Here is a 12,458-nt window from a genome sequence, read left to right as displayed (position 1 = left end):
TGCATTCCATATTCTGCATTATAGAGACTAATAATTAAGGATGTAGCTTAGAAGTTTAGAAGACTTCTTTTTTGATATGGAGTTTCACTCTGTCGCCCAGGCTGGAGTGCAATGGCACGGTGTCGGCTCACTGCAACCTCCACCTCCCAGGTTCAAGTGATTCTCCTGCCTCAGCCTCCCAAGTAGCTGGGATTACAGGTGCCCACCACTATGCCTGGCTAATTTTTGTATTTGTAGTAGAGACGGGGTTTCACCATCTTGGCCAGGCTAGTCTCAAACTGCTGACCTCGTGATCCACCCACCACGGTCTCCCAAAGTGTTGGGATTACAGGCATGAGCCATTGTTCCCAGCCTAGAAGACTTCTTTTTTTTTTTTTTTTTTTTTTTTTGAGACGGAGTCTCGCTCTGCCGCCCGGGCTGGAGTGCAGTGGCCAGATCTCAGCTCACTGCAAGCTCCGCCTCCCGGGTTCCCGCCATTCTCCTGCCTCAGCCTCCTGAGTAGCTGGGACTACAGGCGCCCGCCACCTCGCCCGGCTAGTTTTTTGTATTTTTAGTAAGATGGGGTTTCAGCGTGTTAGCCAGGATGGTCTCGATCTCCTGACCTCGTGATCCGCCCGTCTCGGCCTCCCAAAGTGCTGGGATTACAGGCTTGAGCCACCACGCCCGGCCGAAGACTTCTTGATGATTGTGGTAGAAAGACTTAAAATTTACCCAGTAAAATCATGAAATCTTGTCTCTAGATTTCTAGGAATAATGAATAGGCAGTCAGAAAAGTTTCAGAGTTGTGAACTGTGTGATCTCTTGAGGGTTCCTTAAACTATATAATTCTGGAATTTGTGTGACAGACTGCTATGTAAACAAATATCTAAAATAATTTTTATAGTTTATCTAGTCTGTGTATTCCTTTGATATTCGTTTCCTCTCTATAATGCTGAGTGAAGGTAAATAAAAATGTCATGTTCTATATTTCTCTCAAATTTTAAATCATTGTACAAACTTATTGGTTAAAAAAAGTATAGTTTATTATTCTAAAATATGTCTGTATTTTTCACCTCCCTATAAGCAAATCTTGTTCAAAACATTATAACCTAAAAATGAAAAGCACGTTACAGAAGGTATATTTTTAGTCCAAATCTTTTTTTCTCAATAATATATTATCTTGGGACATACTCCTAACCAAACCTAATCCAAAGATGCATAATTATGTTAATAATAGATTAAAATGTAACTTACATACCATGAGATTTACCCCTATAAAGTATAGGATTCAGTTCCTAAGTCTGTAATTCTTTTTGAGTTGATTTTTGTATATGGTGTGAGATAAAGTTCTAATTTAATTTTTTTCCATGTGATTATCTAGTTTTTCCCAACAGCATTTATTGAAAATACCATCCTATCTCTATTGTGTGTTCTTGGCACCCTTGGTAAAGATCAGTTGACCATAAATGCACAGATTTATTTTTGGACTCTCTTACTTTGTTATTTGTTTATGTCTGTTTTTCTGTCAGTACCATACTGTAGCTTTGTAATATACTTGAAATCAGAAAGTGTGATATCCCCAGTTTTTTTCTTCATGTTCAAGATTGCTTTGGCTATTTGGGATTTTTTGAGAGGTACTTTTGACTCCATATGGATTTTAGAATTTGTTTCTGGAAGTCAGGGAACCCAAATGGAGGGACCAGCTGAAGCCACAGCAGAAGAACATAAATTGTGAAGATTTCATGGACATTTGTTAGTTCCACAAATTAATACTTTTTAAATATCTTGTGCCTGTCTTTACTGCACATAAACTGTGAAGATTTCATGGCCATTTATCACTTCCCCTATCAATACTCTTATAATTTCCTATGCCTGTCTTTACTTTAATCTCTTAATCCCATCATCTTCATAAGCTGAGGATGTATGATGCCTCAGGACCCTGTGATGATTGCGTTATCTGCACAAATTGTTTGTAAAGCATGTGTTTGAACATTATGAAATCTGGGCACCTTGAAAAGAACAGGATAACAGCAATTTTCAGGGAACAAGGGAGATAATCATAAAGTCTGACTGCCTGCAGGGTCAGGCAGAAGAGAGTCATATCTCTTTTCTTGCAAAAGCAAATAGGAGAAATATCACTGAATTCTTTTTCTCAGCAAAGAATAGCCCTGGGAAGAGAATGCATTCCTGGGGGAGGCCTCTAAAATGGCTGCTCTGGGAGTGTCTGTCTTAGGCAGTTGATGATAAGGGATAAAATACACCCTGGTCTCCTGCAGCAACCCCAGGCTTGCTAGGATTAGGAAATCCCAGCCTGGCGAATTCTAGTCAGACTGGTTCCCTGCTCTTGAGCCCTGTTTCCTGTTAAGATGTATATCAGTGTCAATGTGTGCCCAGCAGGACATGGAACCTCGTTATTAATTCTAATTTCATCCTGGCCTTGTGATCTTGCTCTGCCCCCATTTGTCTTGTGATATTTTATTGCCTTTGAAGCATGTGATCTCTGTGACCCACACTCTATTTGTACAGTCCCTCCACTTTGAAAATCACTAATAAAAACTTGCTGGTTTTGTGGCTCGGGGGCATCATGGAACCTGCAGACATGTGATGTTACCCCTGGAGACCCAGCTGTAAAATTTCTTTCTTTTGTACTCTTTTTCTTTATTTCTCAGACCGGCCGACACTTAGGGAAAATAGAAAAGAACCTATGTTGAAATATTGGGGGCTGGTTCCCCCGATAAGAATTGTTTTTTCCGTTTCTGTAAACAATTATGTTGGGATTTGGATAAAGGTTGTATTGAATCTGTAGATCACTTTTGGTATTATGGATACTTTAACAATATTAATTTTTCCAATCTATACACATCTAATGTCTTTCCATTAACTGTGTCTTTAATTTCATTCAACAGGGCCAGGCACAGTGGCTCAGGTATGTAATCCCAGAACTTTGGGAGGCCCAGGCTGGCAGATTGCTTGAAGCCAGGAGTTTGAGACTAGCCTGGCCAACATGGCAAAAAACCTCTCTCTCCTAAAAATACACAAATTAGCCTGGTGTGGCAATGCACGCCTGTAATCCCATCTACTCAGGAGGCTGAGGCAGGAGAATTGCTTGAACCTGGGAGGCGAAAGTTGCAGTAAGCCAAGATCGCGCCACTGCACTCCAGCCTGGGCAACAGAGCAAGACTACAACAACAACAACAGAAAAAGGTGGCTGGGCATGGTGGCTCACACCTGTAATCCCAGCACTTTGGGAGGCTGAGGCAGGTGGATCACAAGGTCAGGAGTTTGAGACCAGTCTGGCCAATATGGTGAAACCCTGTCTGTACTAAAAATACAAAAATTAGCGGGGGGCATGGTGGTGCGCGCCTGTAGTCCCAGCTACTCGGAGGCTGAGGCAGAACTGCTTGAAATCTGGAGGTGGAGGTTGCAGTGAGCTGAGATCACGCCACTGCACTCCAGCCTGGGCAACAGAGTGAGACTCCATCTAAAAATAAATAAATAAATAAATAATTCATTAATGTTTTATGACTTTCAGTGCCTACTTTTAAATTGAGTTGTGTTTATATCATTGAATTGTGGGAGTTCTCTCTTTTTTTTTTGAGACAGGGACTTGGTCTCACTCTGTTGCCCAGGCTGGAATGCAGTGGCATTGGCTCACTGCAAATTCCACCTCCTGGGCTCTGGTGATCCTCCCACCTCAGCCTCCCAAGTAGCTGGGATTACAGGCACACACCACCATGTCCAGCTAATTTTTGTATTTTTTGTAGAGATGGGTTTTGCCATGTTGCCCAGATTGGTCTCGAACTCCTGGGCTCAAGTGATCCACCTGCCTCAGCCTCCCAAAGTGCTATGATTACAAGCGTGAGCCACTGCACCCCACTTCACCCCCCCTTTTTTGATGGCTGCCTGTTTTTAGGGGGAATGGATGCTGCCTGATTTCAAAGCCAGGGTGTTCACTGAAGGTGGTAGGTCTGGGTCTCCTGGAGAAGGCAGTAGCCCCCAACCCTTCCTTTTTTTATTTTATTTAATTGACATTTGTTTCCTCTTTGTATTTTTTGCAGAGATGGGGTTTTGCTATGTGGCCCGGGCTGGTCTGGAACTCCCTGGGCTTAAGCAATCCTTCCCCCAGCCTCACAAAGTGTTGAGATTACAGGCACCTTACCCAGCCTGTGAGAGCTCTTTATATATTGCAGATACGAATCTGTATTAGGCCATTTTTTGCATTGCTATAAAGAAATACCTAAAATACAGGCTGGGTGCAGTGGCTCATGCCTGTAATCCCAGCTACTCAGGAGGCTAAGGTGGGAGGATAGGTTTAGCCTAGGAGGTAGAGGCTGCAGTGGCCTGAGATTGTGCCTCCACACTCCAGCCTGGGCAAGAAAGCAAGACCCTATCTCAAACAAAACAAAACAAAACAAAACAAAAAGAAAAAGAAAAAGAAAAAAAGGAAATACCTGAGGTTGGGTAATTTATAAAGAAAAGAGGTTTTACTGGCTCACAGTTCTGCAGGCTGTACAAGCATGGCCCCAGCATCTGCTAGACTTTTGGTGAGGACCTCAGGAAGCTTACAATCATGGTGGAAGGTGAAGCGGGTAGCCAGAGTATCACATGGTACAAGTGGGAGCAGGAGAGGGAGAAGGGGGAGGCCCCAGACTTTTTCAAACAACATATCTCTCATGAACTAACTGAGCAGGAACACACTTATCACCAAGGGAATGGTGCAAAACCATTTGTGAGGGATCGGCCCCCCGTGATCCAATGGCCTCCCACCAGGCCCCACCTCCAACCCTCCAACGCTGGGAATCAAATTTTAACATGGGATTTAGAGTGGACAAACATTCAAACCATAACAAAGTCCTTTATCAAACATCTGATTTATAAAGTTTCCTCCATTACATGGGCTGTCTTTTCATTTTCTTGAGGGTATCCTTTGACGTACATTTTCTTTCTTTTCCTTTTTTTTTTTTTTTGTGAGACAGAGCCTTGCTCTGTCACCCAGGCTGGAGTGCAATGGCACAATCTCGGCTCACTGCAACCTCCACCTCCTGGGTTCAAGCGATTCTCCTGCCTTAGCCTCCTGAGTAGCTGGGATTACAGGCATGTACCACCACGCCCAGCTAGTTTTTGTATATACAGTGGAGATGGGGTTTCACCATTTTGGCCAGGTTGGTCTCAAACCCCTGTCCTCGAGTGATCCGCCTGCCTTGGCCTCCCAAAGTGCTGGGATTACAGGTGTGAGCCACTGCACCTGGCCCTAAAGTATATTTTCTTGGGGTTCTTTTTTTTTCTTTTTTTTTCGAGACAGAGTCTCACTTTGTCGCCCAGGCTGGAGTGCAATGGCGTGATCTCAGCTCACTGCAACCTCTGCCTCCCTGGTTCAAGCAGTTCTCTGCCTCAACCTCCCGAGTAGCTGGGATTACAGTCACCCACCACTATGCCTGGCTTATTTTTGTATTTTTGTAAAGACAAGGTTTCACCATCTTGGCCAGGCTGGTCTTGAACTCCTGACCTCATGATCTACCCACCTCGGCCTCCCAAAGTGCTGGGATTACAGGCGTGAGCCACCACATCTGGCCTTGATGGAGTTCTTTTAATGATGTCAGATTTATCTCTTTTTTTCTCCTATTGCTTGTGCTTTTAGTGTCATATCTAAGAAACCATAGCAAGGCCGGGCGCGGTGGCTCATATCTATAATCTCAGCACTTTGGGAGGCCAAGGTGGGTGGATCACTTGAGGTCAGGAGTTTCAGACCAGCCTGGTCAACATAGTGAAACCCCCATCTCTACTAAAAATACAAAAATTAGCCAGGTATGGTGGCATGTGCCACCACACCTGGCTGGGAGAGAGAGGTTACAGCAAGCCGAGATCGCATCACTGCACTCTAGCTTGGGTGGCAGAGCAAGGCTCTATCTCAACAACAACAAAAAAAAAAAAAAAAAAGAAAGAAAGAAAAGAAACCATAGCTAATGCAAGATCATGCAGATTTAAGCCTATATTTTCTTCTGTGTGTATATTTTTAACCCTTACATTTAGATCTTTGATCCATTTTGAGTCAATTTTTGTATTTAGTGTGAGGTAGGTATTCAACTTCATTCTTTTGTATGTGGATAAATAGTTCTCCCTGACCTATCTGTTGCAAAGACTGTTCTTTCCCCCATTCAATTGTCTTGGTACCTTTGTTCAAAACCAAGAAACCATAATGTGAGCATGTACTTCTCTTAACTAATTTTTGTTGTTTTAAAGTCTATTTTGTTTGATATTAGTATGGTCACTCTTGGTATTTTGTGGCTGCTATTTTTTTACCATCTTTTTATTTTCAACTTATTTGTATTTGTGGCATAACAAATTACTATAAGGTTAGTGACTTAAAACAACATATGTTTATGATCTCACTTCCACAGGACAGAGTTTGGCATGGCTTATTGCGTCCTCTGCTTAGGGTCTCACGAGGTTGTAATCAAGGTGTTGGCTGGGTTACATTCTCATCTTGACCTAAGGGTTTTCTTTCAAGCTTATCACGTGGTTGGCAGATTTTGGATGCCTGTGCTTATAAGACGAGACTATCAGCTCTTAGAGGCCACCCTTCTCCGTAGGCAGTTCACACATGGCTGTTTTCTTCTTGAAGGCCATCAGCAGAAGGTCTCAGCTGACTCAAGTCTCCCTTGTTAGGGAAGGGTTAGAGCCTCTTTTAAGGGTTCACCTGACTATGTCAGGCTCATTTAATGTCTTCGTTCATTTTGTGTTGCTAAAAGGGAACACCTGAGACTGGGTAATTTATAAACAAAAAAAGTTTATTTGGCTCATGACTGATTCTGTTGGCAGGAAGACTGCGTCTGATGAGAGCCTCAGGCTGCTTCCATTCATGGTGGAAGACAAAGGGGAGTTGGTGTCTGCAGAAATCACGTGGTGAGAGAGGAAGCAAGAGCGAGTGAGAGGGGAGGTGCCAGGATGTTTTTAACAACCAGGTCTCATGGGCACTAACAGAATGAGAACTCACTTGCTCTGCCCCTAACACAGAGCACCTTAGGCCCCACCTCCAACACTGAGGATCAAATTTCAAATTTCTTTTCTTTTTTCTTTTTTTTTTTGAGATAGGGTCTCACTCTGTTGCCCAGGCTGGAGTGGGCTGCAGTGGAATGATTATGGCTCACTGCAACCTTGATGCCCTGAGCTCAGGTGATCCTCTCACCTCAGCCTCCCAAGTAGCTGGAACTACAGGCACACACCACCATGCTTCGCTAATTTTTCGATTTTTTGGTAGAGAGAGGGTTTCGCCATGTTGCCCAGGCTGGTCTTGAACTCCTGGGCTCAAGTGATCTGCCCACCTCAGCCTCCCAAATTGCTGGCATGAGCCACCGTGCCCAGTCAGAAATCAAATTTTTAGCATGAGACTTGGAGGGGACAAACATTCAAACTATAGCACCCAGGAGATTTCTCTTTTGATGAATTCAATGTGAATTTATTTGGGGCCTTAATTACATCTGCAACATTCTTTCACCTTTTGTCGCATTCTATTAGTTAAAAGCAAGACAGAAGTTCTGCCCACACTCAGGGAGAAGGGACTAGAGGAAAATGTGAATGCCGGGGATGAGAATCATGGGGCTATCTTAAAATTACGGCTACAATCAATGGACGTGGGCCAGCGTAGACCTTCTCTGTGTAGGCCTTTTATCTGTTTTGATTTTGAAGTATGTGAATTTATTACTTACTCAAAAATAAAATAAAATTTAGTCTTTGAAACTTTGTATTTGCCTCAGACTTTTATGTCTTTTATCACAAGGACCACACTGTGTAGTTGTTTTGGCCCGAAAATCATTGAGTTATTATCAAGTCCTGGTTAAGAACATGGACTCTGGAGCCAGACTGTATAACTCTGGGCAAAATCTTGAATCTTTCTGTGCCTGTTTCTTTTTGCATAAAATGGGCTAATTACAGTACTCCTAGCTTAGGTCCCTCTTCCCCTTACAAAGCCACCAATCCCACTCCCATGATAACCCATTAATCTGTAAATGAATTAATCCATTCAAGAGGGCAGAACCATCATGCCCCAATCACCTCTTAGAAACTGTGCCTCTCGGTAACACTGCATTGGGGCTTACATTTCAACATGAGTTTTGGAGGCACAAATATTCAAACCATAGCAGCCTGTAAACATTCACAGCCTTCTCTGGACTATAGTGCCTGCTTAATAAATCTTTGCTATCGTTGCAGCAGATTTTTTTTAAAAAGAAGATTGTTGAAAGCCTCTGGAAGGTTTGTTAGTTAGTTCAATAATGCTGCTGTGTTTCAGAACAAAGCTAGTGTGGAAATGTAAAATGATGCAGCCACTCTGGAAAGCAATTTCCCAGTTTTCCTTTCTTTTCTCTCTGTTTTAGATCCAGGGACAGACTGGATCTCAGTTTCTTAAAACAAACAAACAAATTAAACACATATACTTACCGTAGGATCCAATTGCACTCCTGGGTGTTTATCTCAGAGAAATGAAAACTACATCCAAATAAAAACATAAGCTGGCGTGGTGGCTCATGCCTGTAATCCCAGCACTTCGGGAGCCTGAGTTGGCAAGTCATTTGAGGTCAGGAGTTCGAGATCAGCCTGGGCAACATGGTGAAACCCTGTCTCTACTAAAAATACAAAAATTAGCCAGGCATGGTGGCGCATGCCTGTAATCCTAGCTACTCGGGAGGCTGAGGCAAGAGAATTGCTTGAATCCAGGAAGCGGATGTTGCAGTAAGCTGAGACTGCACTCCAGCCTGAGTGACAGAGCAAGAGTCAGTCTCAAAACAACAACAACAACAACAAAAAACAAATAAAAACATGTACATGAACGTTCATAGCAGTTTTGTGATAGCCCCAAATTGGAAACAACCGGAAAGTCCTTCAATGGATCCATGGGTAAACAAATACGGTACCTGAGTACCATGAATTACCACTCAGCAATAAAAAGGAACAAACTATTGATATATGCAATTTGGATGGATCTCAAGGGAATTATGCAGAGTGAAGAAAGCAAATCTCAAAAGGCTTCATAATGTATGATTCCATTTATATAACATTCTGAAACGACAAAATTATAGATGGAGAACAAAGTAGTGGTTGCCAGGAGTCGGAGATAGAGTCGGGGGAGGGGCTGGAGCTGCCATGACTGTAAAGGGGCAACATGAGAGATCTCTGTGATGATGGAGCAATTTTATATCTGTTTTTATTTGTTTACTAATCTTTTTTTAGAGACAGGGTATCATTCTGTGGCCTAGGCTGGAAAGCAGTGGCACAATCAGAGCTCACTGTAGCCTCAAATTCCTGGGCTCAAGTGATCCTCCTGCCTCAGCCTTCCAAGTAGCTGGGACTACAGGAATCGCCACCATGCCTGGCTAATTTTTTAAAAAAGTTTGTAGGGACGGGGTCTCCCTATGTTGACCAGGCTGGTCTCCAACTCCTGGGCTCAAGCAATCCTCCTGCTTCAGACTCCCAAAGTGCCAGAATTACAGTTGTGAGCTACCATGCCTGGTTTATTTTTATATCTTGATTGCAGTGGTATTTACACAAATCTACATGTGGTAAAATTGCATAGAATGACACACATATAAATGAATGCATATAAAACCCATGAAATCTGAATAATGTCTGTGGATTATACCAATATTAATTTCCTGGTTTTGATAGTGTGCTATAGTTACATGTTACTACTGAGGGAAATTAAGGGTACACAAGCTCTCTCTGCACTAATTTTCCATTTCCTGTTAATTTATTTCAAATTTTTAAAAATCAGATTTTGAGTCATGATAATAAAGGCTTCTTCTCTCCATTATTATAAAAGAATTTACCCATAGTTTTCTTCTGGTTCTTTTCATTTTCTAGGCATTTTGAAATTTTTATTGGGTTAAAACAGAAAGACTGGGCCAGATGCGATGGCTCACACCTGTAATCCCAGCACTTTGGGAGGCCGAGGCAGGTGGATTACGAGGTCAAGTGATCGAGATCATCCTGGCCAACATGGTGAAACCCCATCTCTACTAAAAATACAAAAATTAGCTGGGTGTGGTGGCGCATGCCTGTCATCCCAGCTACTCAGGAGGCTGAGGCAGGAGAATTACTTGAACCCGGGAGGCAGAGGTTGCAGCGAGCCGAGATTGTGCCACTGCACTCCAGCCTGGCGAAAGAGCAAGACTCCATCTCAAAGCAAAAACAAAACCAAAAAAAACAACAAACTCAGAAAGCCTCTGTACATAGAACTACCCTACACAACAAATTCTCTTGGAAGTGCTGTGTGCTTCTTAAAAGCTCAACTGAGATAAACTCAGGCAAACCTGGTCATTGCCCAGCGATCCCTATATCATCCTTTCCTACACAAGTCAGAAGTGGGAGTAATCCTCAACAACTCCACTCCTTTATGTCCCAACACTCCATAGTCAGTCTTTCATTGGGTTGTGTCAATTTAACTTACTAATTATCTCTTGAATATATTCACTTACCACCCTCTCTTCTTCCACTATAGTGGTCGAACTTACCATCAGGTTCTGCAGGACTACTGCAAAAATGAGCTGCTTCTGTATCCTATATCCATGCTTTGGGTATATCCTGTAAGCTTTTCAAAATGCAAATCTGATAACATCTTCCACCTGCCCATCCCCTTCTCCCCCCACAGAGGGCATTTAAAAGTATCCTTGATAGCTTCCCATTGGGTTTCATTGGATAAAGACCAGATTTTGGCCGGGCACGATGGCTCACACCTGTAATCCCTGCACTTTGGGAGGCCAAGGGGGGTGTATCGCTTGAGCCCAGGAGTTCAGGACCTGGGCAACATGGTGAAACCCTGTCTCTACAAAAAAACAAAATACAAAAATCAGCAGGGTGTGGTGGCATGCACCTATAGTCTCAGCTACTTGGGAGGCTGAGGTGGGACGATCGCTTGAACCCAGGAGGCAGAGCCAAAATCGCGAGACTGCACTCCAGCCTGGGCAACAGAGTGAGACCCTGACTTAAAAAAGACCAAAATCTTAAAACAGCCTTAAAATGGACAGCACTGTATGATTTGGACCTTGTCTGTAACTATTGCTTTTGCCATCACTCCCTGCCTCAGGCCAGGTAAAAACTCTTCTACTTGGTTCTCCTCCATCCCATGATCTGTCTTTTGCTACATGGCCTTTGCATATTTCTTCTCAGGAATGCCCTCTACCTCCAACTTGGTTAATTTCAGTTCATTCTTTGGCTTACGACTTCTTTAGAGCAGCTTTGAGTCCCAGATAAAAACTTAGGTTTCTTACATATATGACAGTACATGGTCTCATAGGACTGTATTCCTTCTTTCAAAGCATTTCTAAATTTATACATAATTAGCATCAGGATTTGCTTAGTATCTGTGCCCTTCATTAAACTGTCAGTTTCATGAAAACTATGGCTATATCTCTTTTGACTTAGTATTGTATCTTTATTGCTTATTACAATGCCTGGCATGCAGCAAACATGTAGAAATACACTTGTTTGATGACTGAATTAAGGACCAGGGTTCTAATCCAGGTCTGCGATTTTCCAGCTGTGTTAAGTTGGACAGATTACTGAACTGATTCTGGGCATCTCTGTTACCTAGGAAGCAGGGCCTAAGACAAAAGGCTTTTGTGCTTTATTAGGGTGTGCAACAGCTGGGAGCAGGAGCAAGTGGAGGGGAGTGAGGAGTGAAGGGGTTGTTGAGCTTGCCAGAGCTAAATGCTACTGAGAATTTGTATAAATGATCTCAGAACAGTCTATGTGAGGAAAGAAAGGGGTCCTGTTATCCACCTGCTTGAAGTGCTTACTCCCCCACACTTGTAGGTGGCAATGGAGGTGCTGCCAGACTGCACTGCATGAGATGGTTGCAGTCCATGTGGAGTTGGTCAGCACAGCAGCAGCACCCAACCTGCAGGGTTCTGGTGGGGGTTACTGGAGACCGTGCCTGGCACATCTCAGCAGGCAATAAACAAACACTCATGGCTGGGCGCGGTGGCTCATGCCTGTAATCCCAGCACTTTGGGAGGCTGAGGCTGGTGGATTGCCTGAGATCAGGAGTTCATGACCAGTCTGTCCAACATTGTGAAACTCCATCTCTACTAAAAGTACAAAAAAAAGTTAGCTGGGTGTGGTGGTGCGTGCCTGTAATCCCAGCTACTCGGGAGGCTGAGGCAGGGGAATTGCTTGAACCAAGGGGTGGAGGTTGCAGTGAGCCCAGATCACGCCACTGCACTCCAGCCTGGGCGACAGAGTGAGACTCTGTCTCAAAAATAAATAAATAAAAATAAAAAAAGAAACACTCATTGTTATAATTAGGAATATTCTCATTCCTAAAATTCCTTCTTTTTTCTTTCCTGTTCCTGAAATATCCGTTCTTCCCCTTCCTTCCTGTTTTTAAAATATCTCCTTCCTTCCTTCCTTCCTTCCTTCCTTCCTTCCTTCCTTCCTTCCTTCCTTCCTTCCTTCCCTCCCTCCCTCCCTCCTTCCTTCCTTCCCTC

This window comes from Colobus angolensis, unplaced genomic scaffold (genome assembly GCF_000951035.1).
Source record: "Colobus angolensis palliatus isolate OR3802 unplaced genomic scaffold, Cang.pa_1.0 Scaffold341, whole genome shotgun sequence".
NCBI lineage: Eukaryota > Metazoa > Chordata > Mammalia > Primates > Cercopithecidae > Colobus > Colobus angolensis.
The sequence above is the reverse complement of the archived record's forward strand: the minus strand, read 5'-3'. Positions refer to the sequence as shown.